This window comes from Leopardus geoffroyi, chromosome E2 (genome assembly GCF_018350155.1).
Source record: "Leopardus geoffroyi isolate Oge1 chromosome E2, O.geoffroyi_Oge1_pat1.0, whole genome shotgun sequence".
NCBI lineage: Eukaryota > Metazoa > Chordata > Mammalia > Carnivora > Felidae > Leopardus > Leopardus geoffroyi.
The window spans coordinates 5,701,322-5,722,937 of NC_059335.1; the positions used below are offsets into that span (position 1 = coordinate 5,701,322).

The 21,616-nt window shown below is 41.8% G+C and overlaps 1 long non-coding RNA gene across 1 annotated transcript; it reads left to right on the plus strand.

The window, feature by feature from the left end:
• Positions 1-13,297: 13,297 nt before the first annotated feature.
• LOC123578036 lies at positions 13,298-21,159 on the plus strand. The gene is made up of 3 exons (XR_006702208.1): positions 13,298-13,520; positions 13,769-13,849; positions 21,104-21,159. It is a non-coding gene; the product is annotated as an uncharacterized LOC123578036 (long non-coding RNA).
• Positions 21,160-21,616: the final 457 nt, after the last annotated feature.

The following is a 21,616-nucleotide window of genomic DNA, read 5'->3' on the forward strand; positions in this document are numbered from 1 at the left end:
GAAGGAAACTGCGCACGGCGGCCTGGAGAAGTAGTTTAGGGGGCGGGGCCTGGGCGAGGCCTGGGCGGGGCCGCGTCCAGCGAAGGGCGGGACGTGGAGAGTAGGGACTGGGCAAGGAAGCGCGCGGTGGGGGCGGGCCAGTGTGGGGGCGGAGCCTCGACTCTACTGGCCCTGCTCCGCCCCTGGCAGTTTATGGGTCTGTTAGTCCCTCTGCCCCGGCTGTGCTTGTTTCTTTGCTTTTTGATCGCTGTGGAACAGAGCTGCTTCCTGCGTGCTCTAAATTAACGTTTCTAACAATTTAAGGTAAGAGAGTAGTTATAAGGCCAATTATATTATAAGCTGAGATGTTTTCCTCGAGTGGAGGGTGACTAAATTCAAAAGCTCTTGGTGCCAGCTGGTGGAGATGTGCCTTGTGAGCGATGGACACTGCAATGACATCTCAGGAAAGAACTAAGAAGTATCATCGGGAGCTGAGACCTGACAACGAGGAAGAAGGACCATCGACATTTATTCTATTGCCACAGTTAGTTCAATTTACCAGTTTGCTTCTACAAATTAGTTAGAAAGGATTTGGATTTGATATAGGTCCTGAGTGTAATAATATGCTATATTGATGATAGCATAAGAATATCAGAAACTTAAAATAAGATAGGTAGAACTGATATAAATGCATTAATGGCACCAAAAAAGACTGGTTGTTAAATCTAGCAAAGATCTAGGGACTTGCCCAAATGGTGAAATTCTTAGGAATATTCTGGGCAGAAGCCATCCGTGACGTTCCACAGGTGACTAAAAAGAAACTAGTATCCTTACCTACCCCTAGAACTAAACAAGAAGCCCTATGTTTGAGTGGTCTATTTGGATTTTGGAGATTGCATACTCTATATCCAGGAATATTGCTAGTTCCTATCCATGAAACTATCTCAAAGAAGGCCATATTTAAATTAGGACCTAACAAAGACAAGTCATGTCTGATTTGCAAAAGTAGTGTCTCTCAATGTCTATCTTTCGACCCCTGTGATGCTTTAAGAAACGATTTTGGAAGGGATTGCAATGCCGAGTAGTGCAGACTGTAATTAAGGGTAAAAGCCTTTGAGTGCCACCTAGTGGCAGCCACTAAGATATGGGACCAGAGGATGTTTGGATGCCTGGGCATTACATATGCTATCTGAGATAAAGTTACTACCTTGCTACTAGGTGTTAATTGAGATGGCCATAAAGGACATAAAATAATATTGAAACACGAAATTCTCATGCTGTTTCGGCCCATACTGGAGAAACACTCTGCTAAGGGATGAAGTGCCTATAAGTGTTCCATAATAAAAAGGAAACCATTTTCACAGGAGCGTGCTACAGGGGGAGTGCAAGTAGGCAGCCATCATGTCCACGGCCGGTAGCCTCTCTTCTCCTAAGAACAACTTTAGCAACACCTAGCAACACCCGAATTACTGCCAGAGCCTACTGACACTTGTTTTCCTGGATGGAAAGCTATTAAACAGAATAGGAGAAAACTATGGGCTTCTGATGACCAGTAGGCATCTTACAGTGGGTCTGAATTCCCCTGGAAAACTGCCCCACCCTGAACCTAGGAAGGCAGTGGGAAACCCAATGACATACTCAAACTAAATTTTGTCTAGGTGTAACTACTATGCATTTAACTCTAGTTTGGGGGACTCAACATTTTCGGATACAAAACATGTATCACCCTCACATACATATACATACGTTGGTGAGCCTTTATTAGTATTGCATTGGGTTTGCAGATTATTAGCATTAAGAATTGATATATTCATGCTGTGAATGAAGATGCTCCCACTGACGAAGATGCTCTTCAACGTTTTTTTATTTATTTTTGGGACAGAGAGAGACAGAGCATGAACGGGGGAGGGGCAGAGAGAGAGGGAGACACAGAATCAGAAACAGGCTCCAGGCTCTGAGCCATCAGCCCAGAGCCCTACGCGGGGCTCGAACTCACGGACTGCGAGATCGTGACCTGGCTGAAGTCGGACGCTTAACCGACTGCGCCACCCAGGCGCCCCTGACGAAGATGCTCTTTATTCAACTCTTTCTCATATCCCAGCACTCTGAGGCTAACTCTCCTTGAGATTTGTCCCATGCAGATAATCCAAGATATTCTCTGCATCTCAAGATCCTTAATTTAATCGCATCTGCAAAGTCTCATTTGCTTTGTAAGGGAACATAGTCAAAGGTTCCAGGAATTAGAATGCAGAGATCTTTGGGGGGGGGGCATTATTCTTTATACTGTAGGTTCTAAGATTCTCTATTACATTAATTAATAACATGGAAAAATATGTTATATATATATATATATATATATATATGGTTCTTTAAAGAATTGAGCACAGTATTTCTTTCAATGCCTGCTGCTCCTACTAAATTATAGCTCTTATATGGGCAGAGACTCTCACTGTTCACATTCTCACAGTTATGTGATAGCTTATTGGAACTTAAAACTCTGAGATGGATGACTGAATAAGTGACTATAATTGTGAGGAGAAAACATAAAATTATATCTGTCAAACAAGATTGAGGGATTTTATTCTTTTTATTTTTTAAGGTACACTTCACATCTTCACAGCATGGAGCCCAATGTGGAGGGTCTGAACTCATGACCCTGAGATCAAGACCTGAGCTGAGATCAGGAGTTGGATGCTTAACCCGCTGAGCCGCTCAGATACTCCAAGATTGAGAGATTTTTTCAACGTTTATTTATTTTTGGGACAGAGAGAGACAGAGCATGAACGGGGGAGGGGCAGAGAGAGAGGGAAACACAGAATCGGAAACAGGCTCCAGGCTCTGAGCCACCAGCCCAGAGCCCGACGCGGCGCTCGAACTCATGGACCGCGAGATCGTGACCTGGCTGAAGTCGGACGCTTAACCGACTGCGCCACCCAGGCGCCCCAAGAGATTTTATATAACTTCTAGAGGTAAAGGAGACACAACAGAACCAGGATAAATGGGTGTGCCAACTATTGAAGGGGCTAACAGTTGCGAAACATGAAGGCATTAGAGCAGAGGTGTTCAGGAACCAGCAACTGGAATTCTCCAAAACCACCATATAAATTGAATAGAGGAAAGAGATGATGTAATAGGATACTAAGGTGCTCACTAAGACAAGGACATATCAGGTGGCCCTGGTCTCAGGGGAGGACCTGGCAGAGAAGTTGGTCCTGTGAATATGCGTCTGTATAGGTTGAACATCATGGAGCTTCTGGAGAAGTTTGTAAAGTCACAAATGTGCAACATCCAGAGAGATAACAATTCTGCATGGAATAACTGTGATTTTCTTACCAACCATTCCAGAACAATATGCCAGATTCTTTTGCTTTTGGGATATTTTTTGCTGCCCCATTTGCCAGAAACATACATAGGAATTATGATACTTACAAGCATTTGTATAGTCCAGAATAGGGCAACCAAAGAGCCAACGCACTTGGGACCTTACACTTTAAGCTCTGTTTGCTCTGAGTTCCTGGGGCTGATTGTGATGGCCTGGAAGACATTCAATAGGCCAATGGTGCCAATGGACACACCTCTGGCAACCCTGAATACTGAGAGAGTTTACACTCAAAATTACTAAAAAAAAAAAAAAAAAAAGCTTTAATCCAAAAGCTTCCAGTGTATGAAGGACTCATTTAGAGACAATAAACAAGGAGTTGGCTAAAATCAGGTGCTTGAGAATCAGATCTCTAGACCGTAACATACATCCAAGGAAGCAAAGGTAGTGGTAAATAAGAAAGAAATTCTCCAGGGTTCCAACTAAAGTCTGTGATAAGAAGATCATCTCTATTGCCAATGTACCTAAATTTGTTTTCATATACAAGTGCTTTGGATTACAAGCCTATTTCTAGAGCGAATTATGCTCAAAAACCAAGGTTTTACTGTACTCACCTGATTCTTTCCTGATGATATGGACACCTCTGCCAGGATTACTCACAGGAGATATTCAGTTTAAGTGTGATGGCAGAACCAGCTATAAATTAAATTTAAGACACTTGCAATGGTTTAGAGTGCTGTACCAGGATGGAGGTTATTTGCTTCTGGAGGGAAGCCCTAGGGGCAGAGATTCGGAAAGACAAAATATCATCAACCTCCTCCCTCCTTGTATCTCCTGGGGCTAAGATGTTCCTTAAAACACAAACCAAGACAAAAGTAAAAACAGGTGCCAGTTTTTTGCTTTTCCTTTTCCTACAGAAATCAATGTATCCCATTTCAAGATCTACAGTTTTATTCTTCACAATCATCTCTTATTTCTACCCAGACATTTCATCCCAAAGAGCCAGGTTATAAGAGGGACACATTCTTCTGTATAAAATGTAACCCGACTTACATTTGGGTCCCATAACTCCCTTTGGGCTGGGTTCCCACTTTGAGGTATACAAACCCATCTGGCCTGGGGTGACCACTGAAGGAAGGAAAGCCACATTATGCCCAGGAATGGTCAGTGTGGAATTCAAATTTGGAAAACGGATCCATATAATCCCCACTGCTCCTTCCCTCCTTTTCCTGGAGGCAGCTGAGAGAAACTGATAATCCCTTTTTGATTATCCCTTTTTGACACTAACATCTAATCACCAAATTACCTTGTAACCAAGACATTGGACCAGCTGGAAGAAAGGAAGTAAAATGGGTCAGCCCATTTTTTAGTGGTTTTTGTGATAAAAAGCATAACATGGTCAAGGGTGCAAACGGACAGGAAAGTCTAAAAGGGGACACAGATTAGTTTCAAGGGGCACAGTGGTGTGGCTGGAGTCAATCTATAGGAATGTGTGAGCAGTAGTGAGGCATGACCAATAAACTGGACAGGCGGGTCAAAGGTCCAGTGAAGTCATTCCACCAGGAGTGACTGGGAGCCTTCCAAACCACGAAACAAATGGGTCAACTTTTTCCTGCAGCCACAACTCTGGCATGCAATGGTAGCCGATGCATCAACAGAGAGCTGGGTTTGATCAGCGTCTTGACAGTGGTCAGTCTCCTCAGACAATAGGTCCTTACCATGGGCTTCCAAATGAGTGGCTCAGACAACAGGGCAACAGCTGAGATTTATTTCTGATTCACAGCCCCGAAGAAGGTGTCATTAATCAGACAGTCTATAGTTTCCAACACGGAAGACCAAATCGCTAAAACACGGGCAACAACTCAAACCCCTGAGTTCCGACCCCTGAGTGGAGTGATTGCGCTGCTTTCAGTTCTGCATGGCTGGCTCTGAAGCTAAACAGCCGCAGAGCCCGGAGGACATCAGCTCCTGTGACCCATCAGTGAACAAGGGACAGATATTTAGAAGACCCTTGGTGAACCAGGCACCCTACAGAGCCAGCAAGCTTTGCTTCAGGCACTGGAGGGGGGCATAAAATGTCCATCGAACACAGCTTCAAAATTTTCCTGGATAGCTGAGAACTTGCTTGGGCAAGTCAGGTTTCCTTTTAAATATACCATATCCAAATAAACCAATACATGTAAGTAAACTTCTGAGTTCTGTGAGCCGCTCTAGCAAATTAACTGAACCCAAGGAGGTGGGGGTCATTGGAACCTCCAGTCTATAGCTGGTCAGTCAGAAGCACAGGTTGACAACCTGTACTTGCAAGTGGCATCTGAAGGGTGAGGGAGGAGGGTGGTCTTGTGGGACTGAGCCCTTAACCTGTGGAATCTGATGCCAGCTTGGGTGTCAGAATTAAGCTGAGTTGTAGGACACCCTGCTGGTGTCTCAGAGAAGTACTTGTTGGTGTTGGGAACACCCCCCCCACACACACACAAACACACCCCCACCACTGCCATACCCCATGGTGGAATTTGGTGCTCAGACCCCTTCTTAAGGATCCATACCTAAATAGTATGTATTTCCATGTGTCTGGCTTCTTTCACTCAATGTTAAGTTTATGGGATTCATCCATGTTGTTGAGTACAAATGAATTTTATTCATTTTTATTACTAGAGAATTATCCTATTGTGTGAGTAAATTATAATTGTAAACCACACCAAAAATACACACACACACACACACACACACACACACACACACACACACCCTATATCTATTTGGCAAGCAAAGTCTTGGGTATTCTCTGCCTACTAAGTTCATCAACCCCAAAATGAAAATATTGGGCTAGGAAGGTCCATTCTCTACGGGTCAGGCTTCAGTTTTAATCAGAGATCTGTAGCAACCAAGTAGCCTCTTTTGGAATCCACATCACTATTAGTTGTGACAGGGCAGCTCTGAGTCCAAGACCCCAAGGGGTGCCCTCAGATGGAGGCTGTCTCCCTTTGCCAGAGGCTTCAAATGACGAAATTACCAAGTTTTCTTTGGTCACTGGAAGAATCGAGTGTCATAAGTCTGCCCATATAGTTCCAACAAACTTTAACTGGATGACAGGACTCTGATTATTTTCAGGTTTTATCAGCCTTCCCTAGTGTCAGAGATGTAATACAGACAACTAAGTGCTATTGATACTGAGACTTATTACTTTCCAACAAAAAGACCATCTATAGGGTGAGCATTTGGATACCAGATGATAGAGACATCATGCTAGATTCTGACCTACCCACAGGGGGCAAATGACAGTGGAGTGTGTCTCTTGAACACTTTGTTTTTGTTTACTTTTAAAAATTATTGGGGCGCCTGGGTGGCGCAGTCGGTTAAGCGTCCGACTTCAGCCAGGTCACGATCTCGCGGTCCGGGAGTTCGAGCCCCGCGTCGGGCTCTGGGCTGATGGCTCAGAGCCTGGAGCCTGTTTTCGATTCTGTGTCTCCCTCTCTCTCTGCCCCTCCCCGTTCATGCTCTGTCTCTCTCTGTCCCAAAAATAAATAAACGTTGAAAAAAAAAATTTAAAAATTATTTTATTTTTTATTATTTTTAAATATTTTTTTAACGTTTATTTGTTTTTGAGAGAAAGAGAGAGAGAGAGCATGAGCAGGGAAGGGGCAGAGAAAGAGGGAGACACAGAATCCAAAGCAGACTCCAGGCTCTGAGCTGTCAGCACAGAGTCCCATATGGGGCTTGAACTCACAAGCTGTGAGATCATGACCTGAGCCGAAGTCGGACGCTTAACTGACTGAGCCACCAAGGCGTCCCTAAAAATTATTTGAGAGAGAGACAATGTGAACAGGGGAGAGAGGCAGAGGGAGGGGGAGATTATTAATTAATTAATTAATTAATTAATTTATTTATTTATTTAGTGGGGGGGGGGAGGGAATCCCAAGCAGGCTCCACACAGGGCTCGAACTCATGAACTGTGAGATCATGACCTGAGCTGAAACCAAGAGTTGGACGCTTAACTAGGCACCAAGCTAGAGAGAGAGAGAGAGAGAGAGAATGAGAATCTTCAGCAGGCTCCATGCTTAGCTCCTGAATACTTTGAGACCAAACCCAAGTCCATCTGCCCAATGCACAGCAAAGCCAATCACTGAGACACCAGGCTTTCAGCAAGGAAAGGGTTTGAGAGGCAGCCAGACAAGGAGACAGGAGGGCAAGCCTCAAATACCCTTCCTCCAAGGTGGAAAAAATTAGGTGTTTTTTTTTTTTTAATGTATATATAATCATAGGGGTTGAGATTACATACATATTGATGAGAAGGGCCAGAAAAGGTATGACTATTCATGAGGAAAGATGAAGCGTGCACACTGAACAAATATATGTAACATATGCATTCTGTGTTCACTTTGGGGTGGAGACTTAACATCAGAATAGGGCAAAATTCAGTCCCTGACATCAGGAGGTTATCTTAGGACAAGGAGAAGGGCTATGGGTATGCTCTGAGAGCTGGTACAAACTGAATGGGGTCTTGGGCTCATTATCTCAGGTAAGCAATGCAGGACCTTGCTTGTTCATGGGCTGGAACCATATCAGTTGACCTTGAGCCCAGGCTTCTGTAGAGACAGCTAGTGGGTTTGTTAGTTGGGTCTGAAAAGGCACAATCTTGTTTCCTGAAAAACAAGATTTAAAATTTTTTGCCAGTTTCAACCTCATTAACCCTATGGGGCACGGTTTCAACTTCTCAGCAGATGGCAATAATCGCCTCTCACACTACGGGACCAGAAAGTACAAGGACATACTGCCTCAATCCCTATTATAGATTCTGATGTAGACACAGCAAGAGGATGTGGAATTAGCACCTGCATCATCATTGTAGCTTCATTCTGTCATGTGGACCTTACCCACACCTTATCAGTTGAGTTTGGGTCCTTTTTTTCCCTGTGTGAACACGGATGAGGACATTTAACACCTGTGTGAGTCAGAGGCTGTAGTAAGATTATGTTATTCCCTGAACAGGAGCTTGGAAATGCAAGGGGCAAGAAAAAGCTAACATGGAGGGTGGGGATGGCCAGGGCAGTGGGGGGGGGGGTACCCCTACTTTTCATTCTTTAATGCTTTTCACCTTAAGGTCTGATCTGGCTTCCTCCTTGCACATCCCAGAAACTGAAGGGTGGCCTGGTTTAGAGGTTTCTTTATTCCTGCCTATTTGCAACCATAGTTGACCCTATAGTCCTTGTCACTTAGCCTTCCCTCCCATCTAGTAAGATGAGGCGTGGCACCTGATCTAACACAGCTATACAATTTTGAGTTCCTTCCCTCCCTCAAGCATATTCAGCTTGCTGCTCAAGCTGTTGAAGTCTGAGAGAGACTGAGGTGATAGGCTGAGAGACACATCAGGAGGTCCAGAGGGAGAGAGTGACCCCGTGCTGTAAGCAAGGCGCTAGCAAGGCACATTGCCTTTTGGTTTCTAGTGGGCTACAGGCTGCGTGCAGTTCAATCACATTAACTTATAATGTTGATTCTCAGGTCATGATCTTGTGGCTCATGGGTTTGAGCCCCGGGTCAGGCTCTGTGCTGATGGTTTGGAGCCTGGAGCCTGTTTCAGATTCTGTGTCTCCCTCTCTCTCTGCCTCTCCCCCACTCGCTCTCTCTCTCTCTCAAAAACATTAAAAAATTCTTTTAATTTTTGTGTTGAATAATTCTTTTAATGTATTGTTGCATCCGGTTGGCTAGTATCTGGAAGATTTTGCATCCATGTTCATCAGGGAAATTGGTCTGTAGTTCTCCCTTTTGGGTGGGTCTTTGGTTTGGAATCATAACCACTTTTTTCTCATGATCTTTTCCCTTTTAACCCACTTATTTCCATCATATTTGTAAGCCATCCACCCAGCATGCATCTCCAGCTCCCTGAACTTTCTGGCACAATTTGCCCCTTGTGCTCTTAAATCCTGCCCTTCAAAACTCTGTGACTTTACCTTCTTGTGTCTTGTAACCTCTTTCCTCTCCTTCCATGTCCTGGGCTGTCTGCACCATTACCTATACACCCCTTCCCTTGCTCTCACTTTACCCCTCTCTCCCCACTTCCCCTTCCCATCCCCTCACATGCACACATGCATGGTCACTCTCCTGATATCACAGCTCTGCAGCTATGTGCCTTGAATGGAAATGACAGTGCTCACAGCACAATTGAAATGTTGTGCTTCGTAAATACCCTCTTTACAGGTTATTGGAGGGATGGAAGGAGTAACAAAGGTGAAAAACGCCCTTTTTGGGGCATCTAGTGGTGTGATGAAACTATTTTCCATTTTTGAACATCTTATACAGATACACATGCGATGATGGTGTGTGACTTTGTGCAACTGCGTGTCATAGGGTGTACAAATGCAAATATGTATTGATATGTGTTGAGCCATGGAGGAGTCTGAGTATATAAAGCAAAGTCTATGTAAGTGTGTGTGTGGTTAAGTATGTGAGGGTGTGTGACTGTATTTGTGTGGGTGTACATGCACATGTGTGTTTGCATATGTGTGTAAGGGTATAAATTAGAGTGTGTGTGTGTGTGTGTGTGTGTGTGTGTGCGTGTGTGTACTAGAGCTTGTCCACCATTATGGTATTAATCCCTGACTTTGAAATTGGGGGTGCATTAAATACTGAATGTGGATCATAGTGGGCATTTGTTTGTAGGAAAAAGCAATGGACTAATTAGAACTCATAGGTTTGTTGTTGTTGTTGTTGTTGTTAATTACAGAAGAAAACAAGGCTCCTTATGAAAATTCAGGAAAAAAAAATAAATAAGGGCATGAGACTGGTAATCATTCAGTGTTCTAGAATTGAGGAAGTGACATTGGCTTATCTCATAGCTGAAGGAATTGTAAGAATTATTTGTACAAATCATCTGATCCTGCCTATAAAGCCATGCTTTATTAGCAAGTTCATAAACCTCTATCTTTCAATGGATTTTGTTCTATTTATAATTCATATCCCTACTGGGAGTGATAGGGAAGAGTGAATATGGGGAGAGTACATATTGTTATAAGTTTTCCACATCACCTAGACTTCCAAATCAGTTGTCATTGGGCTGTTTCTTGTCCAGAGATTTCCAGTGAAAATTGTCATCTGTGCTTCCTTGACATCTATCAGTTTCAAAATCCTTCTCAAGTATGTCATCTGTTTCCACTACTCTCCCGTTAATTAAATGATGGTGTGGCTTAGTGGTTTGAAGATCAAGACAGAACTCACTTTTGGCGGTGGGGGGTGGGGGGGGGAGACTTTTCTGGAGAGCAGAGAATCCAGTGAGACACATGAGCTTCCCCTGCCAGCTTCTCACATGTCAGACCTCAGAATTTCTTGCTCCTTCCATCCGAAACCCTGTCTGTCTCCAGGGATAAAAGGAAGAGCTTCTTCCAAACTCCATAATGATCTCTTTGGAGATAATACCTACAAACTTGTAATTGCTTTTTTGGTAATTGGCAACTGATGAAAAAAAAGTTTGTCACAAATATTCTCAGTTCGCCAAGGCTGTTTTCTCACTGCAGCTACAGGTGAAGAGACAATGCAGTTCCACAGGGAGGCGTTGTCACAGAACCACAAACACATATCTAGTGGTCTGGCTGCCTCCCTATTCCATATGCTGGCTGTTGCAACTGTCACTCTGACCTCCATGCTGACAGCCAGAGGAAGTCAGGTGAGTATTTTCTATTTTGGTCTGAGAGGTAGAGTCTGCAACCAAGGAATGGTATCAGGAGTCTGGTAAGCGATCATCTTGGGAAAAAAGATTCTTCTGTGTTTCAACCTGGTCCAGAGCCAAAGACACAAGGGAAGGAAGCATAACTCTGAGGCTTGAATTGAACTAGTAAAGAGAGAAGGGGTTGTAGACATTTACCAATCTCTGATGGCTCCTGATGTGTTTAGTGTAATCCTCACTGAAAGTGACTATTGGTATTTAATCAAGTGATAAGGAAACCTGGTTCCTAGTGTTTAGGACTGAACTACCAAAATCAATCTGTTGTTCCCGCTATGTTACAGGAATCATAGACTAAATTCTCAGGATTGCCAGAGGTGCCTGTAACACTTCTGCATTGTTAAAAAAAAAAAAAAAAAAGTGGGATGAAACCACAGGAATCCTCTAACCTTGTGCAAAAAGGGTCTTTCCAAATGATAAATGCAAGAGTAGAAAGGCTTTCTCTGACTGTGTTAAGTGTTTAATGGAGACAGTGATAGTTTCCTATTGAGAATATCCAGGATATGTTCATTTTAGTGAGAAACAGCAGTAAATAAAATGGTAACAGAATAACAATTGGTTTCAGATAGTGGCTTTAGGCCCAATGTGTCTGTTGATGTACTATCTGATTTAAAATTGCATGGCACCTGGGTGGCTCAGTAGTTTGAGTGTCTGACTCTTGATTTCAGATCAGATCATGGGTTGTGGGATTGAGCTTCCTGAGCTGAGCATGGAGCCCGCTTAAGATTCTCTTCCTCCCTCTGTCCCTACCCTGCTTACACACTCTGTCTCTCAAATAAAAAAAAAGTTATCTCATGAATTTTAAACTTTTTAATTTCAATTTATAAAATATACATCACATTCTTGAGATTCTGTTTTGAAATGAGTCTATATTTTAATAGTTCATAAATCTTGCTTTATTGTTAGCACTTTTTACTTTACCCATGTATTAATAAACAGGTTAGTTTATGATTTGAAAATGCTAATGTTTAGTTTCTACCTTACATGATTTTATCACATACTGTGGTTCATGTCCCACAGTTCAGGGACTGACATCGTGTTAAATGATTCCTGTGATAGGTGCCATATTGCACCCAGCATAAAAGCATATTAGTGTTTCTGTTGCCATCCCAGAATAGAGCCAATTGTACCTTCTTTAAAGATAATTTGTCGGGGCGCCTGGGTGGCGCAGTCGGTTAAGCGTCCGACTTCAGCCAGGTCACGATCTCGCGGTCCGTGAGTTCAAGCCCCGCGTCGGGCTCTGTGCTGACAGCTCAGAGCCTGGAGCCTGTTTCCGATTCTGTGTCTCCCTCTCTCTCTGCCCCTCCCCCGTTCATGCTCTGTCTCTCTCTGTCCCAAAAATAAATAAACGTTGGGAAAAAAAAAATCTTAAAAAAAAAAAAAGATAATTTGTCATAATGCAGTCCCTGACAGAATTATACTATAATTAATGTACCAATATTTTATTATGAAATCTAAATCTATATTTGTATTTTGTAACGGCCTATACACATAAACGGAAACTTGTCACACAAAATTGTAAAACAAAGTAAAACCAATCTAAAATAAGAAGACAAAGTATGAAAATGAATAAACATCTGTATTCTTCAGGAACACAGCTAAGTAGTCATGTTAGAATAGTTTAGTGGGTTATTTTAAATGTTTATTTTTGAGAGAAAAAGAGACCTGGGGGTGGTTGGGAGGGTCAGAGAGTGGTGGACAGAGGATCAGAAGCAGGCTGTGTGCTGACAGCAGTGAAGCCAACAACGCAGAGCTGGAACTCCTGAACCTGAAGGTCCTGAACTCAGCTGAAGTCTGACGTTCAACCAACTGAGCCACCCAGGTGCCCCAGAATAGTTTAGTGTTTAAATGCACTGTTTTTGGGGGCCTGGGTGGCTCAGTTGGTTAAGCGTCCTACTTGGTCTCAGGTCATGATCTCATGGCTCATGGGTTTGAGCCCCGGGTCAGGCTCTGTGCTGATGGTTTGGAGCCTGGAGCCTGTTTCAGATTCTGTGTCTCCCTCTCTCTCTGCCTCTCCCCCACTCGCTCTCTCTCTCTCTCAAAAATAAACATTAAAAAATTCTTTTAACGCATTGTCTTTTTACCAGCCAAGCCAAGTCCACCCTTTGCCCATAATATGGCTTACATTTAGAGAAATCATTAAACTTTATCTGTCCAAGCCCTCCCTATTTTTCCAATAGAAATAACGCTATTGCCTGTCTCATGGAGTTATGATAATATTAATATGATAATATTAATATGATAATAAACAGAATTTATTATAGGTATGGCCTCATTGGAGTGACTTGTATTTTGTGAGAGCTTTTCAAAGGTGATGTATTCAACTCTTAAAAATGTGTAATAAGAAACATTGAGTAGTTATTTCTAAGTATGAACTAAAATTAGTGGAGAACATTGAATTCCAGCCAACATGACATGTGCCTCACACCTCCTGTTCCCATGCAGGAACCTGGCTCAGAAGAAGAATTTCACTCCTTGGGATTTTGAAGAATGACCACCATTGATTTGGTAATGGTAATGATCTTCTTATTACAAACTATAGTTGGACTTCTGGGGAATTTTTATCTTCTTTACCATTATCTCTTACTTTATCTAACGGGATGGGGGTTCAGGTCCACAGATTTGATTCTCAAGCACTTGACTATAGCCAACTCCTTGGTCATTCTCTCTAAAGGAGTCCCCCACATGATGGCAGTTTGGGGACTAAAAGAATTCCTCAATGATATTAGATGCAAATTTGTTTTCTGTGTTCACAGAGTGTGCAGGAATGTGTCCATTGGCACTGTCTGCCTCTTGAGCCTCTTCCAGATGATCATCATCAGTCCCAGGGATTCCAGGTGGGGAGGGCTAAAAGTGAAAGCTTCCAAGTACCTGGGCAGCTCCAACATCCTCTGTTGGATCCTGAACATTATGTTTAGTATTATCATTCCTATGTATATAACTGGCAAGTGGAGCCACCAAAATGTCACAAAGGCAAAGAGTTATGACTATTGTTATTCTAGAGGTCCTGACTACATAGCACAGTTACTGCATTTAGCATCAGTATTATTCCATGATGGTTTCTGTTTGGGGCTCATGATCTGGGCCAACGGCTCCATGGTCTTAATCCTGCACAGGCACAAACAGCAAGTCCAATACATTCACAGCAACAATCTTTCCACCAGATCCTCCCCTGAGTCTACAGCCACCCAAAGCATCCTTATCCTCGTCATCACCTTCGTATTTTTGTGCATTCTCTCCTTCATCTTTCACAATTGTTCAGTGATTTTTGACAATCCCAGTTGGTGGCTGATGAACACCACTACACTAATCACCGCATGTTTTCCAACTGTAAGTCCCTACATCCTCATGAGCCATGACTCTAGATTGTCCCAGTTCTGCTTTGTCAAGAAAAGAAATACAAAATTGCTTAAATTTATCATAAATGTGTAAATAATATGCATATCCACAACAATTAGTTTTTTTATTCATTAATTCATTTGATGGTTTAACCACAATCCTGAAACCGTCATATTACAAGAGGGTGATAAACAACACAGACTAGGCTTCTGCTGTGAAATGAATAAGTGAAATGCAATTATAAATGAACTATTATATGATTATCATATAAATACTATATAATATAAATGTCTTAATATTTGAAGTGAGGGAGTTTGAAACCCATGTACTATTAAAACAGCAGTTCCTGGGGCGCCTGGGTGGCGCAGTCGGTTAAGCGTCCGACTTCAGCCAGGTCACGATCTCGCGGTCCGTGAGTTCGAGCCCCGCGTCAGGCTCTGGGCTGATGGCTCAGAGCCCGGAGCCTGTTTCCGATTCTGTGTCTCCCTCTCTCTCTGCCCCTCCCCCGTTCATGCTCTGTCTCTCTCTGTCCCAAAAATAAATAAACGTTGAAAAAAAAAATTAAACAAAAAAAAAAAAAAAACAAAAAACAGCAGTTCCTGAAACAATCTGGAGATTATGAAGTCATTGAGCATGTAACTTTCAATGTGACATAATAAATTTTCTGCAAAATTAACTAGTCATGGGATTCTATGACAAATTCCCTAAACTAGGGACACCACTTGACATGGTCATTTAATATACTGAAGACAACAAAAACTTCCACAGAATAATGGATAACCCGGAGTTAAGCTGAAGAGTAAATTCGTTTTCAGAGAATGGAGGCATCACAGGCCAAGTATGAGTTTGGTATGTCACACTCTTCTAGAGGTGTTAATCATTGGAAGTCTGATGTTTAGAAGGGAGACTTAAGCATTTTCTTATAGAAGGGCCACACTGACCTGGTCTAGGACAAGGAAAACACAAAATAAGGTTTGCTGGTTTTTAAAAAAATATTCAACTGAGTGTTGACTCTTAAAAAAACACATGTTGTCTGGGATAAAAATGCATAGATTTGGGGGTCTGTGGAGGTTTGATCTTGATCTATTATGCAAAGATGCCATGAAGGCATGTTGGCAAGAAACAGTCTCCATGGTGCACTTTCTTGGGTAAGGAAATAACTTTATTTAGGGGACTTTCACTGAACTTGAGTAGTGGGGGAGTAGCCATTGGAAGAATAAGTCATGAATCCATTTTGCTTATTTGGGGTTTTTGAGTGAGGTTGTCAAAAGATGAAAATGGACATTTCCTTAACTTTAGGAAATATTTTAATGTAGCTGTCTCTGTACTTATAAAGTTGATGTAAATATTAATGATTCATAATTTGAAAAACAGAAGAATTAGTTTGATCTAATGGATATATATTGACCTCTTTGCCACAAAAAATAGAGAAATGCATACTTTTTTAGCTCATGTGAAACACAGAAATATTTACCATACATTAGAACCACAAGCAGTATGTAGACGGATAGATACAACATATCTATGTTTATATTTGTGTGTATATATATATGTGTATGAGTTTGTATATGTGTATGTATGCACATATATGCTCATATAAGTCATTTTTTCTGTCAGTAATATTGGAAAACTAAATTGAGGAATAAATATAATACTCATTATAATAATATGTTTTAGCTGTAAATTGTGTATTATCTGATCTCTCCATCCTAGTGGTTTAATTGGTAGAAGTTATATAGAATACATTTTTAATTTTTCTATTTTAATCCTTATGTCTTACCTATATCTCTGGAAAATGAAACCAATTGAATATAGTAAGAAAATGTTTGACTTTATTAGTTGTAATTAGCCTTTTATGGTTAGTATAAGAGTGCATATATCCAGAATTGGATTTATCAACTTTTTATATGCTTATTACACCTGTTCTATTTTCTTATCCTTCCTCCATTAACTTATTCTGTATCATGTTTTAAACATTATTTTAGAGAGAGAGAGTGAGTGCGTGAGTGAGGGAGAGGGGTGGAGGGAGAGGGAGACAGAGAATCTTAAGCAGGCTCCAAGCTCGGTGTGGAGCTGGAGGTGGGGCTCCATCCCACAACTGAGATCATGACCTAAGCCAAAAACTAGAGTCAGATGCTCAACCAACTGAGCCACCCAGGTGCCCCTGTATCCATTTTTTAAAATAACTCTATATTTTGTCCCCCCTTTTCTGGAGTATGTGTAATTACTGGGAAAATTATATAGAGTATGTTTTTCTTTTTTCTATTTTAATCCTTATATTTAACTTTATCTCTTGAAAAATACTCAGCTGTATATAGTAAAATGTGTTTGACTTGAATGAGATTAGTCTCTTATGTTCAGTATCATATTAAATATATTTCAGATTGCATTTATCGATTTATACTATGTTCTTCATTATGACTATAGTCCATTCTTAGTTTGCCAGTTCTAACTTCTTCTGCATTAATTTTAAATAATTCTACATTGTACCTCTCTTATCTTGGAAGTCATACATTCAGTATTTCTTAGTTTTTAACCTAGAAATTATAGTGTACTTTAAAAAACTAGTCAGAGCCTGCTTTAGAACTTCTGTCATTTTCTCTCTCTCTGCCCCTCCCCAACTTGTGCTCTCTCTCTCTCTCTCAAAAATAAATAAACATTTAAAAAAACTAGTCAGAATGTAGTTATTTAATACATCTGTCTCTACCTGGACAATATGATGGCAATCCAACACTAGATTAACTTTCACTCAATTTGTTTTTGTTTATATGCTCTATATGATATCTTTGGGACTTATTTATTTTATAGATGGAAGTCTGTACCTTTCAACCACCTTCTCCCATTTCACCCTTGTCTCTGGCAATCACTGATCTATTCTCTGGATTTATGAGTTCAGGTTTTGTTTGTTAGTTAGTATGTTTGTTTTAGATTCCAGATATAAATGAGATTATATGGTGTTTGTCTTTGTCTGACTTATTTCACTTAGCATAATTCCCTCAAGGTCCATCCATTTTGTCACAAATGGCAAGGTTTCTTTCTTTTTTATGGCCAAATAATATTCACAAATATACTACATCTTCTTTATCCATTCATTCATTGATGGACCCTTAGGTTGTTTACATGTCTTTGCTAGTGTAAATAATGCTGCAGGGAACACAGGAGTGCATATATCTTCTTGAGTTAGTATTTTTGTTTCCTTTGGATAAATACCCAGAGGTGGAACTGCAGGATATGGTAGCTTCAGTTTTAATTTTTTGAGGAACCACCATACCATAGTGGCTGCACCAGTTTACATTCCCACCAACAGTGCACAAGGGTTTCCTTTTCTGTGCATCCTCATCAACACTTGTTATTTTTCATCTTTTTACTAATAGCCATTCTAATGGGTGGGAGGTGATATCTCATTGTGGTTTTAATTTGCATTTTCCTGATGATTTATAATCCTGAGCACCTTTCGTGTACCTGTTGCCCATCTGTATGTCTTCTTTGGAAAAATATCTATTCAGATCCTCTGTCTCTTTTTAAATCAGATTGCTTGTTTGTTTCTTTTTGTTGTTCTTGTTGGTGTTTGTTGTAGTAGTTGTTGTTTTTTGCTATTGAGTTATATGTGTTCCTTATATTTTTTTGATACTAATCTCTTATCAGATATACAGTTTGCAAATATTTTCTTCCATTCAGTAGGTCGCCTTTTCATTTTGTTGATGGTTTCCTCTGCTGTGAAGGAGCTTTTTACTTTGAAGTAAAAGTATTTATTTTTGCTTTTGTTCCTTTTGATGTTAAATCCAGAAACAACATGGATGAACCTGTAGAACATTATGCTCAGTAAAATAAGGCAGATACACAAAGAGAAGCACTGCATGATATCCCTTATTTGTGGAACCCTAAAGAGTTAAACTCGATATATTTAAATATATATTTATATTTAAACTCTGCTAAGAGAGTAGATCTTTAGTGTTCTCCCTACACACACACACACACACACACACACACACAAAAGGTAACTGTGTGTGGTGATTGATTTGTTAATTAATTTTATTTCATTAATCACTTCACAGTGTATACATCTACCAAAACATTATGTTGTCCACTCAAAATATAAACATTTTGGTTTGTGAGACCTCAATAAAACTGGAGAGAAATAATTTATTTAAGATCTCTCTCACTGGGGCGCCTGGGTGGCGCAGTTGGTTAAGCGTCCGACTTCAGCCAGGTCACGATCTCGCGGTCCGGGAGTTCGAGCCCCGCGTCAGGCTCTGGGCTGATGGCTCAGAGCCTGGAGCCTGTTTCCGATTCTGTGTCTCCCTCTCTCTCTGCCCCTCCCCCATTCATGCTCTGTCTCTCTCTGTCCCAAAAATAAATAAACGTTGAAAAAAAAAAAAAAAAAGATCTCTCTCACTATGTCTGACTTTGTGAATAAGATATGTATTATACTTTGGAAACATTAAAGAGGTTTTCATTATGCCCTATTTCAGCACAAAACCTCAAGACCTAGGCCAAGTTGGGTGGAGGATATCCAGGCACCTCTTTCTTTCACTGAACACCCAGTACCAGTTAACAGCCCCTCCTGCCACGTAGCTCACATCCCATATACTTGTTATTCTGAAAGAAGAACAAGATGGCTGGGCCATTGTGCACCCCAAGTCCCACATGCAGACATCTACTCTATGTTCAATTTAAAGTATTTTGGTGGTTTGGGGGTAGGGGGCACCTGGCTGGCTCTATCAGTAGAGCATGCAACTCTTGATCTCGGGGTTGTGAGTTTGAGCCCCACACTCGGTGTAAAGATTGCCTAAAAATAAAAATAAAATCTTAAAAAGTATTTTAGGGGTATTTTATATAGGCACTTTTTTGGCCTCATGAGCTGAAATTAGAATCTATTTATGATTAAGTTGTGACTCAGTCCTCTACGAGGGAAATAATGAATGGCACTGAATTGTTGACTTCCAAATTGCCCTTGTGACTTTCATTATGACAGCCTGCATTTTGCACCTAGCTCTTCCTCAGTGACCTCCACCCTCATGAACTGCAGCCCTCCCCTAAAACTACCATAGACACCCCCACCATTCCAACACTCCTAGATTGTTTACAACTAACTCCTATCTCCATCTTGTGAGCTTTATAACCTCAAAATCTTCAAAAGTTCTATCCCCACGTTTCAACAACCACACACAAATGCTCTTTACTTTCCATCCCCCTTGAATGCACCAGCCTCCATTCCCTCCTTCTTCCTGTCCCTAAATTTACCCTCCTGTTCCAATGATCTCAGACCATTTCCCATGTCCCCTGTGGCCCTAGGCCTCCTCAGCCCTTAACCATTGGATTGCCTCATTTTCCCCATGACTTCCATGCATTGTGCCTGCCCTACAATCCCTACCCACTTCTCCTGGGCCCTTTAGCTCAAGATTCCCACCATCCTTCCCAGCTTCCAGCAGCACTCTGCTCCCATTTTGCCTCTCTGTACCCACTCCCAACCCTCAAGTTCCATCTCTCCCTCCACCCTGCGTCTCTACTTTCATCAACTACTCCTATGAACTGAAGGCCCCAATGGATATACCCCTTCATTTGTCATATTATTTGACTTCTCACAGACAATAACTATAACGTACCTTTTACCTACTCCTGCATTTTAACCACCTTCCGCCATTATTATTCCATCCTTAGTAGCCCCTTCATCCCCATGACCTTCTCCATCATCCATCCACCAAGTCCACAAGTTCTCTAGTACGCTTAACTTCCTTTCACTCTAGACCCCTTGTACCAATAAATCCCTCTGTTTAGCTTCTCAGTTACTTGAACCCACTTGTTCCTTTTACCCCTCTTTCCTCTCTCTCCCTATGGTTGGTTTGTACCCTTCTCTGCAGCTTCCCAGATGTTCTTAGAAACTGGCCTCTATACATGGAGGTCAGGGAGAGAGGAAGAAAAGAGGCAGGCCACTCCACATTGGTAGGTGGCAGTTTAATAAGTAAAGGGAACTTACATAGGAGGCTTGTCTTGGGCAATGGCACAGTGAGCAGATCTCTATACCTGCCTGTCCAGTCTTAAAGTTGATAGAGAGAGAAGACTTAACTGGGCTCATGCACACCATATAGGTGTTCTCCACACCATGTCACCATCTCAAGGCTATGTCCTTGGAGCAGCCTCTGGGAGTGGGAAAGGCAAGTGGAACCCACATTCCAAGGACGGGGGAGCAGGTGAGGAGCCTCTGAGTGCCTGGGGGCCAGCTCATGGGGCAATCAGTGATCACATTTCACTTTTTTGATGATATTTCCCGGCACCCCTGAGCTCTCCCTCTCTTCACTCCCCATACTGTCTGCACCCTACCTGTATGCCTTTTCCCTGCGTCTTCATTTTACCTTGTATGCACTCTTGGGGCGCCTGGGTGGCTCAGTCAGTTAAGCATCTGACTTCAGCTCCAGTCATGATCTCATGGTTCATGAGTTCGAACCCCACTTGGGGCTCTGTGCTGACAGCTTGGAGCCTGGAGCCTGCTTCGGATTCTGTGTGTGTCTCTCTCTCTGCCCCTCCCCTGCTCATGCTCTCTTTCTCTCTCTCAAAAATGAATAAACATTAAAAAAAATTAAAATACCTGTGTGTGCTCTCTCTTTCACACACACACACACACACACACACACACACACACACACACACAGAGCCACTCCCCCAACATTTCACCTTTCCTGCTATGCACCTTGACATGAAGTAGTAATGCTCACAGCAATTTCTAATGTTGCACATTCTGAATATCTTTGTAGGTTGTTCAGAGATGGAAAGAGTAAAACATGGCCTCCCTTCCTGTACCTCCAGAAGGTCGGAACATATCATGATTCTTTCACATGTGAATACCTTTCTGAGATACGAATATCTGTGTTGATGGTGTGACTGTTACTTTATGAATATGAGTGAGCTGTGTGAGCTTGTGTGTGTCATAGTGTGTATGACACACTGTGCATATGTGTATATACAGTGTGTGTGTTTATATATAGTGAGTTTGGGATGAGTGAGAGTTTGTTACAGAAAGTGTGAGTGTATATGTGTTCAAGGAAGTGAGCGCATGCGACTGCATTTGTCTGTGTGTGAACACATGTGTGCGTTTGCATCTGTGTGGAAGGCTGGAAAGCACATGTAGACGAGAGAAACTGAGCACCATCAGGGTTCTAATCCCACACTTGGAAAGTAGGGGCTTTAGATAGAGGAACTAGATCATATTGTGGATTTGTTTGAAGGAAAAACAAAAGGATTAATTTGGACTCATATTTTTAAAATCA